Raw genomic sequence first — 14682 nt, 5'->3', positions numbered from 1 at the left:
TCTTAATTCTATTTTGTGTTGAGGCTTGACACAGCTTTAAATCCCCCACTAATACAGAGGGTTGATGAATAGTTCCCTGTTTAAAGGTATGCCTAGTGCATTACCAGTTGTGTGAAAAACTGATGTTGGGCACTGATTTTGGTTAAGGGTGAAGACAGAACTACTAGTAGCAGCTACTTGATTAATTATTTACTGATAATTATCTTAACGTGAGTTTTAGCAGAGGCAATTCTTAGTATTGCCTATGGCAGGGGATTTTCTGTTGTTTAGAAGCCATTACAAGTTGCTGCTACTTAGTAGCTTCACATGTCTTTCCCCTAAACCACAGTGTTTTCTATATACAGTTCTTCCTTTTCCTCAAGAATGTTGTTGCTTTTGATATCTGTTGTTTATGAATGGTGCTCAGTAGCACAGAAGCCTTGGAAATCACCTATAACTTGGAGGCAGGTTATTTTATCAACATCAGGATATGATGCCTAGAATAGTATATTTACACAGAAAAAAGTTAAAGAAAACTAAAAATAGAGTAAGTATGTAAGATGTTTTGAAGTTTAATGTATTTGTTTATTTATCTTGCCCACTAGAAAACAAGGCAGCTCAGAAACTCTCCCTCCACATTCTGGCATGTCAGAGGACCTCCACAGCCCTGTCCTTTTACTCTTTTAGCTAGCATGCAAGTGGTTAAGTTACTTTAATTTTTAGTATTATGATAATTTTGGGGGGATTTTGACTTTGGACACTAGCACTAAGACATAATTTCCATTTGGAAAAAGGACCTTCATTGCAACTATGTAACCCTTAGGGCTCTGGCACACGAGGAGATTAGTCGCCTGCGACAAATCTCCCTGTTCGCAGGCGACTTAAATTTTCGCCGGTGGGATGGCAACTCGGGGAGATTAGTCGCCCACGAACAGGGAGATTTGTCTTGGGCGACTAATCTCCCCGTGTGCCAGAGCCCTTAGCTGACACCATCCTAACACCAGTAGCAGTTAAACCTAGTTTAACATAACTGCCTTTGCACATAAGATAACATTTATTAAACCCTTTTATCCACTGTTCTTTATACAAGAGCGCGTCTAAACAACAATCACTACCGCTTTATTATTTACTATCATATGTCTGCTTAACTTGTATTACAAATTTACGGTTATTCAAATTTAAAAATTAATGCAACAACAGATTAAAGACAAAATCCACATGTATCCATTCTGCCAGAGGCAGAATCTAATTTTCAACAGTAGTATGCATACTCAAGATTTCTATTTTAATTCTGAGGTACACTGACTCCTTATTAACCTGCAATCCAAATGCAACAGGCAAACTATTAAACACAACAGGGTGTAGATAATCACACATATCTTGTAATTACCGTTATCATTCATGATATCCTTGTCACTCAATAAAACGAGTGATTTATGATCTATGTAATTTCTCTGTCAGGAAATAGAGATCCCCAAGTCTGCCTGCCTCACCTGGGAGTACATTAATTTGGCTGGCATTGATTTATTATCAAGACATTAGAGAAGATGGAAGAACCAAGGGGGATGGAATATTATAAGATCATGTTAGGGAATGAGGGAGGTGTGTAAAAATACAAGTGAAGTTATAATAGCAGCACAAAGGAGTTCTTGTGTTGAATACAAATGCCTATAATCATGTAAAAATGAATACATGAAAAGGGGGGCTATGTTAAAGGCGAGGAAAAAGGAATCATGGACTGTAAAATGAAGTGCTATCACATGTAAATCAAAAGATTAAGGGTGTGTGAATCTGTAGAATGAGAGATTTTAGCATAAAAGGTAGCACAGAAGAATTGAAAGACTGACAGAATGGGAAGAATAACAAAAAAGAGGCAGAAAAAATGTAAATAGACAGAAAATCCGGTCTGCTGACGCTTCCTATTTGCATGTGCTGGAAGTGATACGCTGAACTGGATGTGGCAGCAGCCGGCAGTCCTGCATAGTCCCTTTGTGATCCACTTGCTAGACTCAAAGTTCAAATGACTGTAACTGTGCAATGTGACCTTTCATTTGTATGGACAAACCACACACAATCCGCCTGTTTTGTTCCTGGGTCAAACAGTTGCGCTGCAAGGGAATCAGCCTGTGAGTCAATTTTAAGATACGGATATATCCAGTCCTCTAAAGGCCCCTGTGCTTACAAAAACCAACGCCTGTCCTATGTCTCATTCTGTGCACTTAATCGTTGCTGATCTTTCTCTGTGTTAGGAAGGGATAAACTATTAACTTTCAAGTAAACTGATAACACTGGATTAGGTGTGTCAGTCAAATGTAAATCATATACCACATATATAGAATATGTTATAATAATGGCAATTTATATAGTAATATTTATTAAGGCTTCTGTTGGTCAAAGTTGTGTGGAACTATTTGCCTCTTTTATGGATTTTAAAGGTCAGTGAAAACCCTGATAAATAGTTACCTCTATGTTAGATTTCTATTGCTTATGCTAGCATTGATAGCCCTGCTGAATGTTCAGTTCTGTGGTTGGCATGTCGACCTGAGCTCTATTAATTATATATATATATATATATATATATTTAAAGTTTTCAATAAACAACGTAAAAACCTTATGCCTGCCACGTAGATATTCAACAGTTTTCATATAGGCAGAGAGGTTACCCAATGAGCTCTTTATCAAATGCCAGGGTTTGCAATTGCTGTACTTGCCAAACATAATTTGGGAATGTATTTACATGAACTTTACATAGACACACTCATAACAGGGTATATGCTGCCTTGTACCTGCAACAATTTTCAAGCTGATGCTTGATTTTCTTTTTTTTATATATCATGTCAATAATGAGCTGCAAGACTGACAGTGCTATAAAAAGAAAACATGGATGCATCTGTGTGAAAGCAGGCAATTTCACTGTGAGCCACTACTCATGTTATGTCTATGTTTCCCTATGGTATTCTAGGTGTATTTATTCTGATGTTTCCAGCACTACTGCAGCAGTTATTTTGTATACTCAATGAATTGAAAATGTCTCTTTTACCACATGAATGATGGCACAATACTTCACAGCAACAAATGTATCTACAGGGAGAAGATAGGCAGCCTGTGCTGTTTGCAAGTGTAGCATGGGCTGAATGCAACCTTATCCATTTTAGCCCTGGATCTTAAATTGTCTTTTTCTATTCTAAATGTGAAGTATGTGACTCCTGCATTCACTTTTATATTAGAGAATTAACCCCTGGTGCTCTCTATTGCTAGAAAACAGGGGAATAATTCTCTTGACATTTCCATGAACAAAGTTCCATTTTATACTATAAATAACATGTATTATATTTATATATAAGGATATACAATATATATCCTTATAAGCTCCAGTTGGTAACTGATTTCTTTGCTAATGCAGTCTTCCCCCCTCCTATACAATAAATTATAGCCTTCAGCATCACCCCCCCCCAAACCCCTTTCACTCTGAAAATCCCTAAACTGAAAAACCATTATGTATTATAAGTTACAATGGCTGATTTAAGAACACATGCTAAATTGAAGTGTAGTTGCCAATAGCAACTAATCAGATCTTTGCAACTACTGCCTTGTGATTTGGTCTAGTTGTATGCTAGCATCACATATAGTTATTATTTTTAACTATAGGTAATGTAGTGCAAGCATAGAAGTAATATGTATATTTATCAAATGGTGGGAAAAAAAAGCAGTACCTGGGATTCAGTATTCTAATGCAGACTGGCTTGTTTTATAAAGATTTGAAACTACTAGAGATGTGACATGCAAAAAGTGTGGGGGGTTTCGTGCAGTCTTCAAGGTAGAAAAATTGGAATTGTGTGGCCCGTCTAATATATATATATATATCTATATTGCTATGATTCTGTTTAGTTATTCAACAAGGTGATGGGCTTCAGTCTGCTTTTCATGAGTTGGAGTTGCAATTTCCATTTCTGGCTCTCTTCCTACCCTGCTGCAGCCAAGCTAATTAGCTGTAGCTGGATTCCTGCCTTGGAATTTATAGCCGTTTTTCAGTCTGGTTACCAGAAACCACAGCCTGCCCCACTTCAACATCATTGTTCATTCTTCTTTTCTTTGTGTGGTTTGACATTTCTGACCCTTCATTTACAATGGAAGGTAAGGTAATGGCCATAAATATATAACTCAATAATCATTTTCATTTATTTAAAAAAAAAAGTCCAGAACAGTGCAGAACATAAAAAAGACTATTTTGAGAAAGGGTATATTGGAGAAAATACATGCTACTCCCGTTTAATTCTGGAATCCATACAAATAACAGAACTCTTTTCTTATGCTGCAGTTTTGAAGAGATGTTCCAAGCTGTCTAGAGCCCCCAGTGATGGCTGAACCTTAGGGTATGTGGGTTTAAGGTGTTTGATGCACATTTACCACACTGCGGGGAAGGTATTGTGTTGAATAAATGCCACAAAACTTCACCCAGACAGAAGTCGGTAATACACGTTTGTGTGTTAAAGGTGTTTTTTTTGAGTAATTCAAAAATATGATTGCCTTTTTGTCTGAAGTTTTACAAAAGATAGACTCAACTTGTTCTATAACATCCTAGCAAATAAGTAAATTGCTGTCAAAGATGCTCCTGTTTTACACTGATTGCCCTTGTACTTGCCCTTATCTGCTGTTGTCTGCTTGCAATGTATTTTATACCCAATTAGACTTAAAAACAATTAAAATCTTCTCACTGTTGTAGTCACCATTTAGCACTTCAAGAGAAAATATCAGCTCTTTAAAGAATGCGTGATATTTCCAAGGATCCCTTATCAAATTATGCAAAGTCTTTTTCCTTTCCAATTTGGACACACACGTTTTGACATTGACATGAGATGTGACTATACTAACATGGAACAGTTTCAACAACAAAACTTTCTCCCTAAATGTCATTGATAGTTTGCTTCTATTTGCAAAGCTGAAAGCACTTTGGGATTGTTGTTGTTTGTAAGCATTTTTATTTTGTATAGGAAACAACAAACTTTGTAGGAAGACCCGTGTTTAGTTTACTGTAACAAGAGCAGATATACCAAGAGCGGTGAGTGGGAGTAATGTGGATTTCAACACTGCAAAATAAATATTTTTCAGTTAAGCTGTTTTATTTTTACAGGCAGATGTCATTTGAGACTTTAAAACATGGAAAATAATATGAGCTACGTCCTGATACAGGTGTTGCATAGCAAGCTAGCTCAGGGTGCCTTTTTTCCATAGATAATAATATTTAAACCCTAAATATAAATTATAACAAAGTTATTCAGAGTGATCCACTGAACACTATTGCAGTTCCATTCATTTTATATTTTTAATGGTTAACAGGTTTCGACACAATTTAGGGGCCATTTACGACAACAAACACAGTTAAGCACAAAATTTCCCTGCAGTCAGTTGCATGTAAAACCTAATTTATTAGGGTTAGGTACTTGCATCAGAATGGGCTCATTACCCTTCTGTATAGTTTTACTTGGTGCTGCTCAGTCCTACTTGCCTCCTGTTCCAAATTAAGCACAGTTGCACCTATTGACACATGGGAACCCTGGAGCTACCGCCATCTGCAGTGTTCGCTCAACCCCCTGCATCAATAGGTGCAGCACACTCACATCTAAAGAATTGGGTACATACAGTATGTCACTCTCACATAAAATGTCAGCTCAATTGCATCCAATTTACAGTAGAGTGCAAGCAGTATTGCATTGGCCGCAATTGTCAGGCACATTGCTCCCTTCCCAGCAATCTTGCTGGCATTCTGGGGAAAAAATGCTGCATTATGGGGAAAAACATGGCAGTTGCCCTTGAAATTGCACTTTGATCATGGTACTTGTATACATAAAAAAGCCCTTTGGTCCAACAGCTCTTTTGGGAGGTCAGAGTATCTGTGCTCCTTCTATGCACTTCCAGTGTAGTCTCCTAACCCTAAAGTTGCTAATTCTTTCAGAGAAAGCTGTTGAGCCAAATGACTGGTCTAAAACGGCTAATGCCCGAGATAGCACTAAAAATAGAAGTACATTTCATACGGACCACTAAGAGTAAGTTTTCATCGTTATAGTTTTTTTGTTGTATCTTTTATAGTAAAGATTACATGTCATTGTAATTGTGAGAATAGTACTGGTGAGAATTTTCTGCTAGAAATGTTACCTTCAGTGAAATGTAAAATGATGAAAGGAAAAGAATATCTGAACTAATGTAAGATTACTCTGTCCTTATTCTTTGGTTTGATTATGCTTGTTTCATATTTCATGAGTGCTTTGTATATGTCTATATCCTTTCCCAGTCTATAATGAAGCACTGCATGATATGTTGCGGGTTTATAATTAAGCTATGATAACTATAATATAATATTATATTATAGTTATGATTATGATAACTTCAGAACAACTTGCACTGCACCACTGGCAAACAGCAGGGATGATTTGTGTGCAGCAGGAAAAAAATGTCTTGTCATAGATGTGTATTAATGAGCTCTAGTGAACAGGGCCCTCTTCTTTCAGTTATCGGTTGTATTTTTTGTGTGTAAATCTGTACATATGATGAATTCACCCATCTATTCTGGAAAGAATTGGTGATTTATAAATACATGTCAATAATAATAAATCATAAACAAAATAACCGCTACAGTTTTGGCACCAGTATAACAGTAGCAGTTCCAGTTCTGGAAGCTTGAGGTAAGGACCCTATAAGAGAGAAAGCTGACGAGCGTTTACTAATTATTACATCAGGAAAGCTATAAGGAGGAGTAGCGTTGCAGTGGTGTATCCTCAGAAATGTAATGTGCATATAAAAGCCTTTCCCAGATATATGTGGAGTCAGTGCACAGGCTGGCAGTGTTGACCGATGGGAGATGAATAGGATGGTTTATTGCTTTAAACTTTACATGACCTTAGTTTCTTTCTCTGTATAAAATGCTCCCTAAATATGACTTTCCTCCCATCCTAGACCCTCTGATTTTAGTCAGTGTAAAATACAGGCACAGGAGCATGCATTCGACATTCTTACAGATCCCTGTATTTAGGTTTGTACTTGTACAGCACTGGTATAAATATAGGGGTTAAAAAAATAGCACAATTTTGTGTAGTCAAGTGACTTGTAAAGTACAATACTGTATGTACCTCTGTGATCAAGTGTTCCTTTATTCATAATTATTAAATCAAAAGTGAGTAGTACCAGCAAATCTGATTAGAAACCTCTGGAATTCTTCCTTGGTACCATTAATCAGTGTGGAAACTCCTCTGGAGAAATCAAGTGACTGTGATGTTCCATTGCTGCCGATAACCTTATTGCTTCCTTATCTAGCTCTGATATTTGTATGGGAATTCTTGGAAGACTTCAAACTTCTTGACTGCAATAGATTATATTGCAGATGCATTCATATTTAATATCCCTACTGTGGCCTTTTGCTAAATAGATGATTTCTATCTGACGAATGAGAATAGGCATGATAAATGACAGGTGCAATAATAATAATATGAGAGGAGCAGCAAGCAATAAGAGGATGGAGATAAAGGCAGAGAATAAGTATACAGAGGAAGGGTATTTTCTGAAGCTGGCACTACAGATTATGTGTATAGGAAGCTTTTACCCGGGTTTTGCCACGAAAAAATGTCCCAGTGACTTACTATATAACAGATATTAATCTGTTATATGGTAAGTCTGTTATATGGTAAGTCACTGGGACATTTTTTCGTGGCAAAACCCGGCGAATAATTTTGCTCATTACTACACATTGGAAGTATAGCTATCTGCACAAAGGGTAATAAAAATAAAGTAAAGCATCAGAAAGGTAATTTTAGAAGAAAATGACACCTTTTGATCATTGTATGCACCACATGTTAAAAAAAGCTTCTATAAATAACTTATTTTCATTAACCTGTAAATATTGATATGTTATCAGATATAGAGTATACAAAGCAGCATTGCAACAGAAGAGGCTAAGCTACATTTAAGGCTATGGGATTAGTGATGATCGAATCTGTCCCATTGTGCTTTGCTGAAAAATTTGTGAAACTGATGAAAAATTCATGAAATGGGGAAAAATTAGCGAAATGCAGCTACAACACTCTTTGACACAGCCATAACTTTTTTTGATGCAACAGCGATTTATTTGACGTAACCGCAACTTTTTCCCACTCATGGCAAGAAGCCATGTGCAACAGTCTGCAGCTCTGCTTATTTGTGGGGAGCTAAAGGGGCCTTAGGGACTTTGTGTGTGGGTTCTATTACATGGTATTCTGTGGCTTTTTCCGTAATTTGGATCACTATACAGTAAAGGTACTAAGAACATTTAAGTAATAAATTTATGCAGATACAATGTGAGTTTAGAGCTGAATACATACTCACCCACATTATAAATATGCTTCTAAAAGCCTCTTAGGAATGAAAAGAACATGGGTGAGTTTTTATGCATTAAGCTCTAAACTCACATTTTGATAAATCTGCCCTTAAATTTGCCCAGAAACAGTAACCCATAGCAACCAATCAGCATGAAGCATTTACCAGTCTCCTATTTAAAAACAAACGTCTTATTGGTTGCTGTGGAGTACTGCACCTGGGCAAACTTAGTGCCTTCGTTATTACATATGTTAAGTTTTTTGTTTTGTTGTTTAATTTTGCATAGCGAATTTCCTCTGCTATACGATCCCATACTATTTTGTACTTTGTGATTCAGGAATGAAAAAGAAAATAGAATTGGTTTGGGGCAGTGTTACTCGTTTAAAGCCTCTAAGTGCTGTACAAGAGCATGTATCTTCCAAAAGCATGTTTAGTTATGTACAATCATCACTGAGAATTAGATAGTTAGATAAAGCCTTAAAATGATTTTTTGAAATACAAAAATAATAATCTTACTGCAGTTCTTTTATTCTGGCACAATAAGTGATTACTCTGCCGTTTGCATTATCAAGCTTACCAACAAACTCAACAAATTAAAAAGTCCCTCTCTCAATGGATTAGTTATATTTGTGAACCTGACAAGTAAATCCTAAAAGACAGATAGAGAAAGCGAAATGAAAGACTTCATTCTCTGCCTGTCTGATAATTCCAGGGAGATTCTGCTCATTTTATTTATTCTGCATTCTCAAATACTATGACCCAAATGTTTGAGTAGTGTTTGTCATTGTCATTGTCCCTGTCTTCACTTTGTGAGCTCCAATAGTGTGACTAAAAGTACATGAAAGAGGAGAAAGAAATCTTTATCTGATTGCCAGAGACACTTGAATTATGTTGCCTTTGTTTGCCTCTTAAGGGAAAATATGATCTATAAGCATGTAGGATTGGGGGGTTCTACTAATGTCTTTCTGTTACTGCCTGATAACAAAATTGAATCTGTATATGTGAAATGTTTGTGCTGTATGTGCTCACACATAGACATTATGGGCAACACAGTTACTCACTACTTCATTGAAGCCCAAGGGTCCTCAGTTTGCTCCTGACCTGGGCATCGTCTACAGGGTTTGTATGTTCTTCCTGTGTCTCCATGGGTTTCCTTCCACACTCAAACAATGTACAGGTTACTTGGCTCCTGTGTGATAGGAAAACCCCCTACGCTGCTTCAAATGGAAGCTCCGTTCCTCTAATCTAAAGGGGTGACCTCTGGTGCGTTGATTGTTTTTATGGGAAAAAAGAACATCCCCCAACTGCCTATAATCCCCTCTAATGTACTTGTACAGAGTAATCATGTCCCCTCGCAAGCGCCTCTTTTCCAGAGAAAACAACCTCAACCTCGACAGTCTCACCTCATAGTTTAAATCTTCCATCCCCTTAACCAGTTTAGTTGCACGTCTCTGCACTTTCTCCAGCTCATTAATATCCCTCTTAAGGACTGGAGCCCAAAACTGCACCGCATACTCAAGGTGAGGCCTTACCAGGGATCTATAAAGGGGCAACAGCACTTTATTTGCTTTAGTAGCCACAGAATGACACTGCCTGGCATTAGACAACTTGTTATCAACAAAAACCCCTAGATCCTTCTCCATTAAGGATGCCCCCAACACACTACCATTCAGTAGATAGTTTGCGGTTATATTATTTCTACCAAAGTGCATAACTTTGCACTTATCAACATTGAACCTCATTTTCCAGTTTGCTGCCCAGTTATCTAATTTTGTCAAATCGCTCTGCAAAGCGGCAGCATCCTGCATGGAACTTATAGTTTTGCACAATTTTGTGTCATCAGCAAAAATAGAAACAGTACTGTCTATGCCCACCTCCAGGTCATTAATAAACAAGTTAAAAAGCAAAGGACCAAGGACTGACCCCTGCGGTACTCCACTAACCACACTGGTCCAATTAGAAAATGTTCCATTTACAACCACTCTTTGTACTCTATCCTTCAGCCAGTTCTCTATCCAATTACAAATATTATCTTCTAGGCCAATATTCCTTAATTTGATCATTAACCTTCTGTGAGGTACTGTATCAAACGCTTTAGCAAAGTCCAAGTAGATGACATCAACTGCCACTCCAGCATCTAGGTTCCTACTCACCTCCTCATAAAAGGCGACTAAATTAGTCTGGCAAGATCTGTTACTCATAAAACTATGCTGGCACAAACTAATAGTATTGTGAACTGCAATGTATTCAACTATCCTGTCCCTTATTACCCCTTCCAAAAGTTTTCCTACTACTGATGTCAGACTAACAGGCCTATAGATTTCAGGCTGAGAACAGGATCCCTTTTTAAATAATGGCACCACATTAGCAATCCGCCAGTCTCTCGGCACCATGCCAGACCTCAATGAATCCTGAAAAATTAAGTGAAGAGGTTTGGCAATCACAGCGCTCAGCTCATTTAATACCCTGGGATGAATCCCACCCGGCCCTGGACCTTTGTTTACCTTTACATGTTCAAGTCTCTTTTGAATTTCCTCCCGAGTGAAAAATAAGAGTTCAAAATTTCAGCTATTTCCCCGTTCTCATCAACCAACTTTACCCCCCCGTGATAATAAAGTTCCCACCCCTTCTTGCTTCATTTTTTTACTATTCACATAATTAAAAAATAATTTTGGATTCTTTTTACTCCTAGCTGCAATATCCCTTTCCATTTCTATTTTAGTTTGCTTGATAGCTTTTTTGCATGCTTTATTTGCTTCCTTGTACCTGATGAAAGTTTCTGCTGTCCCAGCTAACTTGAATGCCCTAAAAGCACGTTTTTTATTACCAACCTCGACAATAACACTTTTATTCAGCCATAAAGGTTTTGCTTTGCGATGCCTCTCCTTGCTTACAAGGGGGGATATACTGTTGTGTATACCTACAAAGCAATGTTTTAAAGATGTTCCATTTTCCTTCTGTGTCTAACCCCATGAAAAGCCTTTCCCAGTTGACACGTTGCAGAGATGCCCTTATACTGGCAAAGTCTGCATGTCTAAAATTGAGTGTTTTAGTTACTCCCTTATAGAGCTGTCTCTGCAGCATTATCTCAAAGGAGACCATGTTGTGATCACTGTTCCCCAAATGCTCACCCACACAAATGTTAGAGATGAGTTCATTATTATTAGATATCACCAGGTCCAAAATAGAGTCATTCCTAGTGGGTTCTTGAACCGCCTGAAATAAAAAGTTGTCATTTAGCATATTTACAAACCTACTAGCTTTTTCTGACTTAGCCACCCCATTACTCCTGTCAATGTCCGGATAATTAAAGTCCCCCATAATAACAACTTGACCCAGTTTTGAAGCCTCCTCCATTTGCAACAATAGCTGGGCCTCATCCCCCTCATCTATACGGGGTGGTTTATAGCATACACCAATGATCATTTTCTTTGTGACCTTCAGCCCTACTGAAATTTCTACCCTAAGAGATTCGACGTTTTCATTGGTAATGTCTTTATTACATGGCTTTAAATCTGACTTTAAGTAAAGACAAACCCCTCCACCCTTTTTAATCTCTCTGTCCCTCCTAAAAAGTGTATAACCATTTAAATTCGCAGCCCAGTCGCATTTATCATCCCACCAGGTCTCCGTGATACCTATTAAATCATAATTTTCAATACATGCAATAGCTTGCAGCTCCCCTAATTTACCCAACAAGCTACGCGCATTAGCCAGCATGCAGCGGAGATTATTACTTCTCCCTCTGATGTTTACATTAGCTAAGGGAGAATTAGAGCTAAGGCAATTATGAGACTGCTTTCCTTGTAACGGAAGCTCCTTATCTGATAAACTATATGCCCCCCTCACTCCTCCCCCACAACCCTTTGCTAGTCCCCCTACCCCGTCTACACTAATTTTCCCATAGAATTCTAGCTCACCCACCCCCCCCCCTTGTCTAGTTTAAACACTCCTCCAACCTCTTAACCATTCTCTCCCCTAGCACAGACCCCCTTCCATTGAGGTGCAATCCATCAGGGCTGTATAGATTGTACCCCAAGGAAAAGTCAGCCCAGTGCTCTAGGAACCCTTCCTTCCTACACCAAGACTTTAGCCACGCATTTAGCTCCCTAAGCTCCCGCTGTCTCCTTAAACTTGCACATGGCACCGGCAAAATTTCCGAAAAAATTACATTGGAGGACCTTTGCCTAATCTTAGAGCCTAGCGTTAAACTTTGGGAGAATTGTTTAAAAAAAAAAAAGTATCCTATTTTGGAATGGGGACCTTGGGGGACAAAGGCTTAGCAGTTAATTACTCTCAGATGTCTTGATAGTATATTGATTGGGAATCCAAGGGAACAGTCTTCTCCAAATACACATCACTTGAATTACTAGAGAAATCATAAGGCAACTTGCCTTGCATTAAAGGGATGGGGTGTGTTCAGTTTGTACGATAGAGAGAATTTTCTATACAACATGACTTTAAATTTGTCTACATTTTTTGTGAATTATTTTAATAATATTTAGGCTATTGTTCAGCAGCTCTTCAGTTTAGGTTGTCAACAGCTATCTGGTTATCCTAGCAACAAGGCACTGGTTTGAATGAGAGACTGTAAGATGAATAGGAAAGGGCCTGGATATAAAGATATATGATCAGTAACAAGTAATTGTAGTCTCACAGAGCAATAGTTTTTTGGCTGTCAGGGCCAGTGACCCCCAATTGAAAGCTGGAATGAGGCAAGAGAGCAAGGCAAATATTCAGAAAATATAATTAAAATAAAGACCAATTGAAAATATGGCGAAAATAGGGCTTTCTAGCAAATATATAGCCTCCTAACTGGAGTATTATACACAACATACACAACAACAGATGCTAAAAAGCACAAAATTCAAAAGCTTAGAAAGAAACTTTCCCACGAGACATGGAAGCATGATGAAGCAGAGACAACTAAAGCAGTGCTTTCATTGATTAAGGAAATGTTCCTCAAAGATAAGATTTTGCCTAGATGTGAGAATAGAAAATTGCTCCCCACAATGGTTAAAAAGCTGAGACTAATACAGGCCTTCAACCAAGGGGACACTAATCAGAAATGGGAGGTAAAGGAAATGAAAATTGGGAAATAATAAGGCAGTGGGCTTTCTAATACTTCTAATACATCTGCATTCAACATAATATGCAACCAGAAAATATATTTTGCTAAGAGGAAAAACATTTATTTTTTAGTGCAAGACAGGATGCTGTGAATGAGAGGTGGTGTATAAAACCGGGACTGACGCAGACCTGCCTCTAAGGCTACTGAGTTGTTTGGCTACTTGAAAATTATGAAGGCTATGCTAATACTTACTGTTACATGTTGTAGCTACATGTTTGTCATAGATTGTAATTATTTATTTATATTTAATTATATATCACCTCAGAGCAGGCAGAAACTTTTAGAAGACAAATGCCCTTTTAGAATAGTAAATGTGATTTTTGACAAACAAATTGTTGCATAGGAACACCATGAAAAAAACCCTTGGGCCTAACGCTAGTCATAAAGAAAAAAAAAAATTCCAACCCCCCCCATCATTTTTTAGCCAAATTTTTTTTTAGAAAATGTATACTGAATGTTAGTAAGTCTGTCCAGCTGAAGGAATTTTGACAGTGAAATGATTTACCTATGATATTGACCTTTTTACACCAGGGATGTCTAACCTTACTCAACTCATGGACTATTACTCTCAGCATCTCCTGACAGCCACAGGCTCGACATGCTGGAAATGCATCTAGAAAGGCCAATACTGTTGCCAATGCTGTTGAAAATGCATCCAGAAAGGCCTGTATTGGTTAGATTCATGTTTAATTCCCAGCTGGATGCTGCAAAGTTTTGATCTTGTGTTATTCTATCGATTAGATAAAAGGTGAGGTTTACTAGTCAGGGGAAATAGTAAATGTCAGGAAGGATATTATTAATAGAAACAATATACTACCCCTTGGTCTTTGGGGATAAGTACAGATTTCTAGTTTTGTAAATAGATATTTGTATTTTTACATTGCATGCACAAAAAATCTTTTTCACTTACCAGCTTACTAGTTTCTAGCAATATATATATATATATATATATATATATATATATATATATATATATATATATATATATATATATATATATATATATATATATATATATATACTATAGAATATGAGTGACAATGAGGATGTTTACATGATCTAGCCACCCAGGTAGTGCACCATAATAGGGACTGTTCTGAACCAATGATCACATCACTGTAAGGGCCTCTGCAAACCAGGAGAGATGGCCACATGTAATCAGCGCCCATTGATATTTTCCAGTCAGCCTAATCAATATCATCCTGAACTCTAACAGTAAACAGTCGAAA

General features: G+C 37.5%; 1 protein-coding gene across 2 annotated transcripts in view; it reads left to right on the top strand.

Moving 5' to 3' along the window:
* plxna4 (plexin A4) overlaps nt 1-14682 on the top strand; it is a 423718-nt gene that overhangs the window by 251750 nt on the left and 157286 nt on the right. The window lies entirely within an intron of this gene.

The sequence above is a fragment of the Xenopus tropicalis genome, chromosome 3 (genome assembly GCF_000004195.4).
Source record: "Xenopus tropicalis strain Nigerian chromosome 3, UCB_Xtro_10.0, whole genome shotgun sequence".
In the NCBI taxonomy this organism is placed as follows: Eukaryota; Metazoa; Chordata; class Amphibia; order Anura; family Pipidae; genus Xenopus; species Xenopus tropicalis.
Note: the sequence above shows the minus strand (reverse complement) of the source record. Positions and strands in the feature narration are given on the sequence as shown.